We start from the raw sequence: 15,389 nt of genomic DNA, 5'->3' as shown, positions 1-15,389 counted from the left end.
TTGTTATTATTCTTAGAGTTTCCTCATGAAACAAGCTGAATGGCTCTATAAGCTCTCATAAGAACCCGTCTCCCTGTAGATATTAGAAATAGAGAGATTGAAGAGAAAACATCACTAAAGTATGAAAACCCAATCTAATTTAACTTTGACCAATTATGCTCCTATCAGGAAGAAGTTTCTACTCTAAGATTCTTGTTCCTCACCCTACTTCCTCCACCAAAGTCAGATCAAACTACATATTAAATTGCATAAATATTTATTAAATTTGTACCATATGTTAGGCACAAAGACAGATGAAAAGCAGTTCTCATCCTCAACAGGCTTACATTCTACTAGGAAAAGCTACATATACACAGATAAGTAAAATATATGAAATTTGACTGCTAAGAGAACATTGACAACAATATTGCAAAGATAGCCTGTTGTCTGTGATACCTTAGCTGAGCTCTGAAGGAAGCTGATGATTCTGAGAGAGAGCTAAAGAAATGCAGTACAAGCATGGAGCAGTCTGTTTAAAACAAAAGGGCATGGAATCAAAGAATAAAAAGTATTAAACTCTCCCATCCTGGTATTTAGTACCAGGAACTGGAGGCATTTTAAAATCTTTCTAATACACCAATAAAGTGATAGAGGGAAAGAATATTATATGTTTAAGCCTCCCTAAGCCTAGAGGTACTTAGTCTCTTGCCATGACCTTATTAGTGTTTAGTATGGTACAAGGAATAAAGTACCAGGCCTAGAATTAGGAAGGCTTATCTTCCTGAGTTAAAATCTGGTGCCAGGTATTTCCTAGGTGTGTGCTTCTGTTCAAATCACTTAACCATTTGCCTCAGTTTCCTCATCTGTAAAATGAGCTGGAGAAAGAAATGGCAAAAATCATTGCCAAGAAAACCCTAAATGGAGTCACAAAGAGTCTGTCACAACTGAGTAAAACAATATTAAAAGAAAATTACATACAATACTAACATTAGCAAAATTCACTTGTAGATTTATCCAATCAAATTAACCACTAAATGTAAAATTTTAAGTTTTCATTCACTAAATATCTGGTTTCTTTTCCTTTATTCTTTTCTTATCTTCTTTTTTATTTTTATTTATTTTATTCTGAACTTAAAAAATAGAACAAGTATTTTCATAATATACAAAACTGCAAATCTATTATGTAAACTTGCTATTCCTTTTAAATCTATAATAAAGTTAGCATGTAAATTTCCTTTTTTTTTCTTCCCCCATTCCCACCTCCACTCCCCTTCTGTTTTGAGTTGGAGGGGAGATTTGGGTTTGGAACTCAAATAGTACATGCAAAGCATGATAAGATGAAGGTGTAATGAATCCAGTCAAAGTCTTTATCAGTTATTCACATCCTATACTCTCCTACTTCCATGCCCTTTCTCACACTGTTCTTTAATGCCTAAAATGCCTTTTCTAGTATAACCATATCTCAGTTGGGTGGCATTCATTTTCCCCAGTTATCAATCTTCATGATCGAATGACATTGCTGAGTTTGCTTTTGGAAAGACAGAACAAAAGCCAAAATTAAGGGAGTGCAACTGTAAATACCAGGCTTCGGGTGAATGAAACCGTCCATGCTGTTTGATTTTTCAATATTAAAAATCTTCAGTCGTTCCAAACACACACACACACAAAGCAAGATCAGATAACAAATAATCCCCTCTTAGTCATGCCCAAGGATCTGATGTCATCAGGTTGGACGATAGCAGAAATCAAACACTCAGTGGTAATAAAAGTGATAGCGATCATCTTTGCTTATTCAATTCATTTCCTACAAATCTATGCCCCAGGTATACAGGAAATTCTGTACTCACAGAGTGTAGTCCCATATCTTTTAGCTGTCAAATTATAGCAGAGCTTCTGCAGCCCAACTTTAGCAGCTCAACGGCTGCCAGAGTCCTTTGAAAAGCTTGCAGTATTCCTGCTATTTTTAGTTTCTTCACCCAAGCAAAAAACAGACTATATTCTTTCCATGATCATGAATGAATTACTGAAATGAGTGAAAAAGCACATATTAAGTACTTACTACATACCAAGCACTGTGCTGAGTGCTGGAAATACAAATACAAAAATAGATTGCCTGCCTTCAAAAAGCTTAAGTCTAAAATAAGAAGAGAAGACCTAGTAGAAGGACATGGCAGCTAGAGAAGTTCAAGAGATAAGGAGTTCATCTATAGGGAAGTCAAATAACATGCCCTTTTCCAGAAACAATGTTAGTATTGATATGAGTGGAAAATAGAAAATGAGAAGAAGGTATATATGTACTCAAAGACAGATGACAAGATTGCTGGATGGATGAATTACTGAGTAGAAGGTAAAGAGGTAAAGTATAGTTTGAGATAATCAGCCAGCTAAATATAATAAGTTATGTGAATTAGTTCTCAGTCACCAGCAGGAAAGACTCAAGTAAGAGTTCCAAAGCTTTCTAAAATAAGTAGCTTTACTCATATTTCCAGATTAGCTAAAGCAGATCTATTTAATCAAGCTCAAACTCTACCTAGCATTTCAAGTCCTCCAAAATCTGGCTCCGATCTCCCTTTCCAGATTTACTGGCCATTAATCACCATCAAACATTTTATATTTCAGCCAAATTCACCATCAGTTATACACATCCTATACTTTTCTACCTTCATGCCTTTATTCATGCTATTCTTTATGACTGACATGCCATTTCTAACATCCCCGTCTATTGGAAAACTTGTCTATCCTTTAAGTCCTAGCTCCCACGCTATTTCATCATTGAAGTTTTTCCCTATTCTCTGAGCCACAAAGATTGGAACTAATAAAATGCCATACTTGTTATGTGCTCCTATGTGCTTAACATATCCTATTTTATACTGGTGTTACTTGTACAGCTAGATCCCAATTAGCCCAAATAAGTGCTCATATTGCATTTTCACTGCACATTTCCATTATGCTAAAAACAATTGCCATATTTTTATGTAATTATAATTTTGAATAGTATGAATTTTCAGAATAGGACTACTTAACAGCATACATTGCTTGTGCTAATGGAGACCTACCTGGACTTGTGTCTGATTCCCCTATTTATGTTCTAGAGAGGCAGAAAGACATTTCATTAAATTTTGAATCTTCCCCAACTGGTCACCCAGAGGCTCATAGTAAGTGCTTAACTAGTATTTGCTTTATGCAATGCCATTGTTGAATTTTTCTGCTTTTACGGATTTCATCAAAAAGTAATCCTTGGCCCAAACTCCCTGAAAATATCTTGAACTGGAAGAATACATACCAAGCAATGGTTACTAGGTCACCTTCCCATTTTTCTCTAGATTGATCCTCTTAGGTTGAAACAGGAAGCCAAACTGTTCAAGTTTTACATATCCTAAAAGGCTTAGTGATTAATTAGAGAGCTGATTCAGGGAGGTACAGATTGAGGAACTCTATATTCTCATTGTTCCCCAAATGAGGAGACAAAGTAATAAACAAGAAATATTCCTAAACATACATTTCTGCTCTGGCTGACCTTTGTTGAGGTTTTTTGTTAGATAGCAATAATTTCCTTGAGAGTTTCAAGAGAGGGAAGAAGAAAGAACACAAAGGTTTATTTAAGTGAACAAAGAAATGATGCATTTTAGGGTAAAAATGGAAGATTCAGTAATAAACTGAATGCCACCTTTCCCCTTCAAACTGTGGTAGCTTCCCAGCATCCAATGGATTAACCGCATCTTGGAGTTTACATGGTTTTCTCATAGCCCAAGCTCTGCGCCTGCTGGCTCTTCCCCATCCCACCCACTTCCTAAAGATACTCTCTTTTTCCATAAAAAAACTAAAGCTACTCTCCCTAGTCTATACAGACCTTTGCAAGAATTGTGAGGCATGTGGTGCAGCAAAAAGTGAACTTGGATTTAGAATCTAGAAAAAAGTATTCAAGTCCTAGCTTTGCCCCTTATTACCTGTATGACCCTCAGTAAATTATTTAATGTTCTTGGGCTTTTATTTCCCCATCTTTAAAGGAAGGGAGTTATACTAAATGGCTCAGCTTCTGAGTCCCTTCCAATTATAGGTCTAAAATGATTCTAAGTTTCTGGTGCACCCTAGCACCTTGGTTTTCATCTCATATTGATGTTAATGTGTTGCTAATGGGTTTGGTTTTGTTTTCATTTTCCCTTCCACTCAAGCTACTATTCTCTAACTTACCTTTTGACTCACCCGTATGACAAGGTAATAGACAGGTCCTTCTCACAGATCCAGTAGATAGAACATTGTACAGATAGTTTACCAGATCTGTCCCTTCTCAGCCTCTTATATCTGTCCTCTTCTCTTTCTATTCACATCCCAGTTTCCCTCGTCTAGGACCTCTTCTCTGGACATTGTAATAGCCCCCAGTCAGGCTCTATGCATCCAGGCTATGCTTTCCATAAGACTTCTTCCACACAACTGCCAAATTTATAGTGTGATGTTGTCTAATTGTGTCACTCCTTTGCTTAAGAGGCTTTATTACTCTTCTCTCACCCCCCAAATTTCCTTCTCCTTTAGGTTAAAATGCAAACTCCTCTGTTCGGCATTTAAATTTTTTCAGAGCCTGCCTCCAACTTACCCTTCCACAGTGATTAGATATTACACCAGCCAAATTGACCTGTGTTTTCCTTGTGCAGTAAATCACAGTTCCCTTTTCCATGTCTTTGCATAGAAGGCTCTCTCTCATCACCTATTCCTCTTAGAACCCCTTCTCTTCAAGGTTCTTCTCAAGAGGCATATACTTAAAGGTTCTTTTCTCCCACTTTTTAGTGTCATGCCATTGATTGCATTTTTGTGGTACATGTTTTATATATCATGAGATCTTTGAAAGCAGGGACTATCTCTTACTTCCTTTTATATCCCCATATCCTAGCAGAGTGCCTAGAATATAGAAGATACTTAAATGCTTATTGATTGATAAATTTTTTGTGTATCAGATAAATGCACATATATTATATACTTTATCATGAAAATGCTATACATATCATGTGTTTTCAAATGTCTATACACGTATGGTATATGTATCCACAGATAAATATGTGCATATCTATATCTCTATTGATTCATGCCGATTGTACAGTCTTGGACATGTCTTCAAAGAAATCTGTACCCAGATGATTCTCTTGAACTTAACAGAAGTTCAGGAGAAGCTCAATCTGCATGAATAAAAGAAGTTCCTCACCAGAAATTACCTATATCAATCATTTCACAGATACAACTTTTTAAAAATATTCTTTACTTGTTTATCTGTAAAAGCCACATTCTTGAGTAGAATATAAGCTTTCTGAGGTCAAGCATTATCTCACTTTTCATCCCTAGTGCTTTATATATAGTAGGGGGTTTTAAATGCATGTGGATTGCGTGATCATGGACAAACCACTGAAGCTTCCTAAACCTCATTTTTATTCTCTATAAAAGAAAGATATCAGTACCTAAAAGAATTCCCTAATAGAGCAGTGTTCTAACATAGGATTTACATAAAGCACTTTGCAAATCTTAAAGTACTCTTTAGACCTGGGATATTAATATTCTTTGTCCTCACATTCCCAGAGCTCTAAAATCAGCTTTGAGGATAAATACTGACACTTCCCTAAATAATTCAAAAAGCTCTTGGCAAGTTCTAATCAGCAGAGTTCACCACCACCATCACCACTTAAGATCAGTCACTCAGTTGTACTCCCTTCAAACTGTAACCATATTTGCCACTTAGAAATTGGGCCAAGTCATCCAAACTCTGAGAACCTCTGTTTTCTCATCTGTGAAATAAAAAGTCTGAACTATATTAAAGGTCCTTTTGCCATTAAATTTGTGATTCAATCACTAGATTGTGACTTCCTTAAAGGCAAGGATAGATTTTTTACACTATTGTAAATCCGGTAAGGGGCTTAGGACACAGTATCCTATATATAGTAGATGCTTAATAATTATTCACTAGATTAATGAATGAATGAATAAACATGACAGGAAGACTCCAATGTTGTGCCAAAATAAGGAGAATAAATTTAAATCTCTTGGAAGTCATTTCTCTACTAAGTTGCTTCTTTTCTAGGAAGTCAAATGGTAGTCTGGAAGAGACCATTTGCTTCTGTCCAAAGATTCATTGTTGTATTTAACTAAAAATTTAAAATAAATCATGTGGAAAATGAACCTTGAAAATTTTTTTTTAAAAATTTCCTTTTCCTTCCCCTTGCACCATAACCCTCCCCTTCCACCACCAACATCACCATTTAATTTGCATGCACTCATCAGGACTTAGAGTGGAAAAGATTTAATTTTAATCCAAGCACTTCTTCTCAAAGATAAAAGTTCTAATTCAATTCAATCAGCTTAATATTTAAGGCCCTGCAGAAATTCAATCATCCTAAATGCCTCACATTTATCTGTTGAGTCACATGTGCATCATTGAACCATATCATTTATGTAAAGTCTTACATAAGTTATCTCATTTGATCCTCACAATAGCCAGTAAAGTAGCTGCTATTATCCTGGGTCCTAAGTAGCACAATATATAGAGTGGTAGACCTGCTCTTCCTGAGTTCAAATCTGGCTTCCAACACTTACTAGCTGTGTGACCCTGGGCAAGTCCCTTAAGCCTATTTTGCCTCAGTTTCCTCATCTGTAGAACGTACTGAAGGAAGAAATGGAAAACTGCTCCTACCTCTGTCAAGAACAAAGAGTAGGATGCAAATGAAAAATAATTGAATGATATTATTGTTCCTATTTTTCAGATGAGGAAGCTAAAAATGAAAGTAGTAAAATAACTTGCGCATGGCCACAGTTAGGAAGTATGTGAAGCAGCATTCAAATTCAGCTTTTCCTGATTACAAGTCCAACCCTCTCTCTATTCTGTCTTTACATCTGACCAAAGGGAAAATGGCAGGATTTCCTTCCCATTGAGGAGTCGAATTTATTATAAGTGCATTCACTTTTATTCCAAGGAGGAATTTAATTCTTCTAGCAATTATCAGACCAGCATTTAGAACTTCTAATACTCTGGCCATCTCTAGGATGCTCTTTTGTTTGTTAGGAGTTCAGGCAGTAGAGGGAGTAGGGATGTAGAGAGAGATTGTCTCCAGGAACCAAATTCCCTTCCCGTTCCTCCCCACCCCCCAAGGAGAGACTAAGTGAAAATGGATTTGGTAGTTTCATTAAGATCTGGCTCACAGAAATCCCCACACAAATGTAATTTAGAGGCTCAGGAGGAAAGGTGCCAGAGCCTAGAACTAACTATACCTTCCAAAAAGCCTTCCAAGACAGAGAATGTGTGTGCAAAGCTTTATCCCAGAGGAGATTTTTAACTGCAGGGTGTTGGAGGGAAAAATAAATGAGTGCAATGAGAACACGACTTTTCCTCTCCCTCCAGAAGGATTAACCGCCCCCACCCCCCACCCCATTGCCTTTAATTCCCTGGTTAAGTAAACTTTCAAATTCACATAAACCCCTATAACAAAGATATCAAAAATGACCTCTTAGTTGCATTTTAAATGAAGCATTATGCAACAGTTAGTTCTGTGTATTGAGTATTTAAGTATTAGTGATGTGAGATGATCTAGGAGAACATGATCAAGTTTTTCTTTTATTTTCTTCTTGCAGGTCCTATGAAACTGGCTTAAATTATTTTATATTAAACTGCCTTGCCTCATGCTTACAATATGTAATTCTCCAAATAGCTCAAAACAGTTTTGTGTATATTCATCCCAATTCTCTTTCCCCAGTGAGAGTTAGAAAGCTGTCTAAAAGGCAGGAAAAGGATGCTATTAGAATCTCCCTTCCTACAGATTTCCTTTGGGGGAAAGATGATATGTTTCCTACCATTAGTAGCACTAAGACTTACTTTGAAAAACTACAACCTGCAATTGTAGAACAGGAGCAGGAGTGGGAAAAGGCAGATTCCATACCCAACCAAAGAAAACTTTTTTTTGCTTTTCTTATTCAGTCATTTCAGTCTTATCTAACTCTTTGTGACACCATTTGGGGTTCTCTTGGCAAAAATACTGCACGATTTGCTATTTCCTTTTCCAGCTCATTTTACAGGTGAGGAATTGAAGCAAACAGAGAAGAAATGCCTTCCCAATGTCACAGAGAACTAATAAGCATCCGAGGCCAAATTTGAACACTGGAAGATGGGTTTTTCTGACTCTAGGTCCAGTGCTTTATCCATTGTGCCCCTGAAGTGCCCCTTAAAAGCAACTCTGCTAATACAAAGAATTGTAACATCCCATTTGCAGCTTCTTAGATCCTCTTAGTATCATTTAACCAGCAAGACCTAGTGCTCCCCCACCCCAATTGCATAACATGGTTGTTATAAATGCCAGGGGAACTGCAGCTCATTGTTAATGTACTCATGTCCTTTCCTTATATGCTAGATTTATTTAAGATGAGATTAGCTTATTATAGCTGTGAAGCAATAGGAGAAATATCTTCTGTGTATTGTCTGCCAGTTTCTAATGCTATATCACACATGCTTTCCAGGACTGAGGTTGGCAAAATAAATATACTTTCTTAATTACTTTTCGTGTTACACACATTTAATGTATATATTATATACATATACACATTCATACATTCAAATACTTTATATATACACACAATAAATATATATATGGATAGATATGTATACAAATATCCACAATGCTATACATAATATATAGTTTACACATATTGATATATGTATATAAATAGGTAGATATAGACATATGTTTATATGTGTATCTTTGTGTATGTGTATATAAAGTGTTTACATACACATTTATATGTATGTATACATTCATATATCTACATATGTAAATATGTGTTGTTTGTGTATGTGCCTTATGTTGTATGTGTACATGTATGTATGTATTTGAAGTGTGTATATGAGCATGCACACATGTGTATGATCTACTCTCTGCAAACTGAGCAGATTTTTTGTGTAAAATTCCCACACTGGGACATAGCAACTAATACACTGTCAGCCAGCCGACTTCCTGGGATTCATAGGCTTAGAGGCTTTTATCATTGTCTTGAAGCAAACAAAATAGAGGGCCCTGGACAAGCCTAGACTTTTCCTCTGAGAAATTCAACCCAAATACTTACCATAATAAGACCTTTTATTACCTTTGTCTCACCTAAGACTAAGATCAACTAGGCACATGAGGGATTCTTCAAAGAGCACTTTATGTAACATTGATTTCCAAACCTGAAATTTTACAACTATGATCAGTTTGAGAAGGCCCATTGCTGCTTTTGTTGCAGTACTAAATGATTTGTTTCTTGAACAACAGTTCATGATTAGGCCTTCCACTGGTGTCTTTTTACTGAACTAAATTTGACATTTCTAAGGGCCATATCCTTTACTCTTTTTTAATTTAAATTTTTTTGTTCCACTTTAAGTTCTCCCTCCTTCTCTAGACCACATTAGAGAAGACCACCATTTGACACAGATATATGTGTGTATGTATATATGCACACAAAACCATAGTATGCATTTTTCTATTTATCAATTCTTTCTCTGGAAATGAATAGCATCTTCCTTCATAGGTCCTTCATACTTTGTTGGAATATTTATAATACTCAGAAATTTATAATACTCACATTTCAATCAAAGATTGAACAATATTATTGTTAGTCAATACAATGTTCTCTTGGTTCTGTTCATGCCACTCTTCATTATTTCATGCAAGTCTTTCCATGTTTTTCTACAACCAACTAGCTCATCATTTCTCAGAGCACAGTAGTATTCCATCACAATCACATACAACAATTTGTTTAGCCATTTCCCAATTGATGGGCAGCTGTGTCCTTTGTTCCATAAAGTCTAGGGAGTTAATGAGTAAGGAAGCAGAGTAAGGACATCTTCCATTGGCAGGAATTTAAACTAGTTGGGAGAATTAGGCCAGCTGGCACACAGACAGCCTTGAAACTTGCAGGTGCTTGGACAGTCTCTGAATATGACAAGGCTCTTTGTCTAGCTCAGCCCCTCATCTGTCTCCCATCATCAAAATCTGTATCCTGAAACCTGGACCTTGCTTCTTGCTAGTCTCCCTGTCAGATCCTGTTATGAGTATCTATGAGTCTATTTCCTAAATGGCCTCCCACTTTTTCTAGTTCATTGACCTGTCTAGCTAAATATTGTCACCATACTCTTGACCTCAATTTGCATGGGAACTTTCATTATTCTAATTTCCCTGTTCCAGAATTGGAAACCTGCCCTACTCATGGTCCTTGTCAAACCCCAGCCCAGGTCCAAGGTCTGGACTGAATGGGCTGGTAATAGTCAATGCAAGGCACTAATCAGTGACATCAATGAGACAAACATTAAAAGAGCAGGTTTTTTCAAAAATAATGTCCACCCTATTTGGACAAAAATGTTTATAACAGTTCTTTTTGTGGTGGCTAAAATTGGAAATCAAAGCGATGCCCATCAATTGAGCAATGGCTGGGATATATGATCATAATGGAATATTATTGTGCTATAAGAAATAACAAACAGGTTGATTTCAGAAAACTCTGGAAAGACTACATGAAGTGATTCATAGTGAAGTATACAGAACCAAGAAAAAAACAGTGTACATAGTAATAGCAATATTGTTCAAGTAAGAGCTATGAATGATTAGCTATTCTTAGCAAAACAATGATCCAAGACAATCCCAGAGGACTAATGATAAAGCATACTATCTGCCTCCAATGAAAGAATTATTGATTGATTAGATTATTATTTGATATTAATTGAATAGATACTGAAGCATGCTATTTTTCACTTTATTTCCTTATTCTTTTTCTTTTATTCAAGTCCTATCATATCAAATGATTAAACAGAAATATTTTCCAAATCTATAACTGATTGCTTACCATCTCAAGGAACAGGAGGTGGCAAGGTAAAAAGGATAGAATTTAGAAGTCAAAACTTCAAACAAAAATGTTTTAAAATCAGAAGGGAAAAAAAGAAAGAATAGTGTCTCACTCTCAGGAAGAGTTCTTGCCTCAGCAAGAACAAAGTAAATGCTTGGTAAGTGGAAAAGAAAATGCATGTTCCATGATATTTAAAGATCAAATGTATCATCATTTCCTCATGCTAAAAAAAGTCATGCTGCTACTCTGCCTGCAGAATCAAGGATGCTGATCATTCTTATGGAATAATAATGACAAACATTATTATTATTATTATTATTATTATTATTTAGCATTTATATATCATTAATGCTTATTAAGTGTTTATTATGGGCATTATACTAAATATCAAAGTAATAAAAAGAGACAAAAAATTATCTCTGCCCTCAAGAAGCTTACAATTTAATTGGAGAGACAACAAGCAAGCAAATATATAAAAAGCAAGCTATATACAGGCTAAATAAGGCAAAATTAATAGAGTGACAGCATTAAAATTCAGAAAAGTTAGGAAAGACTTCTCATAGAAGGTAGGTTTTTATTTGGGGCTTAAAGGAAGCCAGGGCTGTCAGTAATCTCAACTGAAAGAATGGCAGGCTTGAGAAGGGATGAAAAGGTTTGGAAGATTCTGCCATGAAGAGTGAGAGTGGGCTGATAAGGAATAGTAGAATTACCTAGAAACAATGAGGGCCCTATTGAGGTCATGTAACAAATTGGTAATGGACCTAGTCAGAATGACATTCTCCATTTTATTCAGAAGCACATGGGTAGGAATAAAGGCAAAGGATGATGGAAGTGATCCAAGACCATGATTTGTTGGGTTATAATCAATAATATGACAACAGGCTAGGGATACAAATGAGAAAGAGTAGAGTTTAGATTTGGATTGATTTACTAAGGGATCAAGATGGAGAGAAGAGAAAGTGGCTAGTACAAGAAAAATGGATTGGGAGGGAATTGAGAGGTCAGACGATTGAAGGTTACAGTCACTAGAGGTAGGGAAGGGAAGACAGAAAGAGAGGATAAAAGTCAATAGATTATAGTTGGACAACAATATTTTGGAATTCTTGAACATGGAGGTTGTATATTTGTAGTTAATGGCAAGATCAAGAGCATGATCATCTATGTGTATTGCTGACGTTGGTTGGAAGAGTGATTCAAGGGAACTAAGTAAGTTGAGAAATTAAGTGGTTAAGCTATTTGAGAGAGAATCAATTTATATGTGGACATGCACTGAAGAGGAACTTGCCCTAATATGAGGGCAAGAATTGGAGAGGAGATAAAAATTGTGAGCCAAGTAAGAAACACACTGAAGAAGGAAAGACAATGACTTGGGAGTCTATAAATAAAAGTTACCCAGTTTTTTACTGAGCAGTAGATATGAATACCATGAACCCCAAAGGAAGAGAGGTTTCTGAGTGTTGGAAGAAGGGAGAGAGCCTGGAAGCCACGATGGAGAGCAAGGAATATTCCGACTACCCTACCCTGAATGAGTGAAGGTACAGCTAGCACTAGAAAGGGTGGTCAGGAAGGTTGTGTCAGCAGGGGGAAAGTCAGGTTTTAGTAAGAGCTAATAGATGGAAATATTTAGGATAAAGATAAGTTTATTGCCTATGGAACAAGCATGGTAAAAGGATTAGATGGCATTTAGGTTGAAAAATTAGGGAGATGAAGATGAGAATTGGGGTGGGGTGGAATATCAAATGGGGTTTGGATGATGATCTAGTTCATATTTATTGGGATGGGAAACACATGGGTGTGAGAATGTTTATCACTGAGCAGAAGATACTTTATTCATTGAAAAGGAATAAGGACACCACAGCAAGAGATGGGAAGCCTGAAATCCATGAGGGAGTTCTTTGCACCAGAGGTTCTCCATGTCTGACTTAGGAGATTTGATTAGCAAAAGGTGGAAGTTACCTTGTGCTGGCACAGATAGAAGTGGTTGCTTTAAGGCAGATGTCCACCCCATTTCCTAGTAACCTTGCCCAATAGGAAATGGAAGGCTCACAGAGCTTTCATACATGATCATAAGTCTTCCCACCTAAGGAGGTGAACTATGAAATGGCAGCAAAAAACGTGTTTTGGAGTACATTAATTTATTCGATCCTTACAATAGCTCTTCGGGTTAGGTGATATTTTCCTCTCTTTATAGAGGAGGAAATCAGGCAGATAGAGATTAATTGACTTGTAAGTTAATTAATTAATTGACTAGTAAGGATATGTGGTTGGATTTGAACTCAGATTTTCCTGACTCCTGAGTCCTGCATTTTCAATATTGCAACACATCACTGCCCAACATAAGAGAGCATGGCATTCAAAATTCATTAGAATGAGGCTCCCAAAAATATAGCAGTTTCTGTCAACTGAAGATCTTTATTATCAGCACCAAACAAAAGCACCATAATTGTATTATATTCAAAGAATTGATAGCAAAATACCTACAGATTTCCATTAATGCTCACCAATGTAGGATGGAAGCCAACTTACATTATGGATGACCAAAATCTAATCAAATATCTTGTACAATATTTTCTCACAAGAACTTGAACAGTGATCAGGAATTCTTCAAGATGATAATAACTACAGAATCTTAGAAACAGAAAAATTAAATAGAAACCACCTAATCCAAGATCTTCATTGAAGGAACAAAGATCCCACAAAGATGAAAAGAAGCATTGATCATTACATGACTAAGAAAAGCTAAAGAAAGAATCAAATCACTGACTTCTGACTACAAACACAATGTTTTTTCTCCATTCAACCCAGTAATATTGTTGGAAGATAGGTTCACAGTCTCATCACCCCTCACCTGTATTAGTGTTATAGCCTTTTGATTTGTCCTTACTCCAGGGGAGTAGGAAATGGCAAACCATTCTGGTATCTTTGCCTAGAAAACCTCAAATGGGGTAACAAAGAGTCAGATGCTTCTGAACAACAACAAGGCTCCTTCCAAACCTAGTTTTCTGAGATTTTAAGTCTTGTATCATGTTGCATATAGGTGTTTCAATTTAAGATGAAAAATGTGATATTAGAATAGATATTAGATATATAGAATAGATATTAAAATATAGAATAAATATTAGAATATAGAATTCTAAGTCTTGTATCATGCTGCATATAGGTGTTTCAATTTAAGATAAGAAATATGATATTAGAATAGATATTAGAAGATAGAATAGATATTAGAATATAGAATAGAGATAAGAATAATCCACTGTCAATTGTTTTGTTAGTTCCCATTCATCCAATTCACCCAAGATAAAGTAATTGTGAATCATGATACATCTATTCCAAAACCAAGCTCAGAGTTTTAGAGCTTCCTGGGACTATTCAATTTTAATCATGTTTTTTTTTACTTCTACAAAACAATTTTCTAGGGATGTCAAGTATGTTGACTTCTGAGTCTGTGCTAATACAATAAAATGAACATTAACCACTGCCTCTTACCATTGATTTTTCACTTTGAGGCACTAGAATTGTGCTAAGTCATAAAATGCCAAAGGACAATACGAAATCCACTTGAGAACTATGCAACCTGAAAAATGGACTCTTGAATAAGCTGACCAAGAAGCCATCTTTATCATGTCTTAGATTCTTCCAAATAAGGATTATGACTGAGATAGAAATAGTAGGTGGTTGCACTTTACATAAAAAAAGTGAGAAAGGGGAAGTTACAGCCTTGACCATCTGAATCAGAGAGACATCTTGTTCCTGGACAAGAGAGGGTAAAAAAAAAGGTATCACACCAGTGAAGATAACAAGAAATAGTATTAAAGTTTTACAGGTAGTAGTATACTGTATTTAATTAAGTAAGTATTATGTACTAGATACAATAAATGAAACAATCCCTATTCACAAAGAGCTTCCATTCTAATTGTGAAACAAGTAGAGGTTGTCCTATAAGTTTTAGTGTGGTTTTAAGCTTGAATAGTTTTTAATAATAATAACAATAATGATAGCTAATATTTATATAGTACTTTTTATATGCCAGGAACAATTAATATTTTATTTAATCCTCACAATAACCCTGAGCAGTAGGTTAAAACTGAACTAAGACTTTTGGATTACCCTATCCATATGTAAGTATATACAAGCTATAAAGAGTATCAATATCTAAGTATAATATAGTTTGAAAAGCAGGACCCCAGCATCTATTAGAGCAAGGATATCAAGAAAGGCTTCATGAGGGAGGTAATGATAACGCTTCATTTCTTTTTATTTATGGGAAAAGAAGGTTTCTATGAGTCAGAAGTAAGGAGAGAAAGAAAAATAGAGAGCCAATGCAAAGGTATGGGGCAAAAGATGGAAGAAATACAGAAATAGAAATTGGACAGGGAGGGAAATATCTGAGTAGATCAGAAGTGTCCAATATTAAAAAAAAACTAAGAAGACCAAGTCAAACCAAGTCATTTTGGTTGCTATTCGACTGATATCTCCCTGAGCTGAAATCACTATGGTTTCTTTAATGTTACTCCTTTGATAAGCTATGTATAGACACCAAGAAGGGCAGAAGCCAGATTTTTCTGATT

This window comes from Antechinus flavipes, chromosome 3, assembly GCF_016432865.1.
Source record: "Antechinus flavipes isolate AdamAnt ecotype Samford, QLD, Australia chromosome 3, AdamAnt_v2, whole genome shotgun sequence".
Lineage (NCBI taxonomy): Eukaryota > Metazoa > Chordata > Mammalia > Dasyuromorphia > Dasyuridae > Antechinus > Antechinus flavipes.
The sequence above is the reverse complement of the archived record's forward strand: the minus strand, read 5'-3'. Positions refer to the sequence as shown.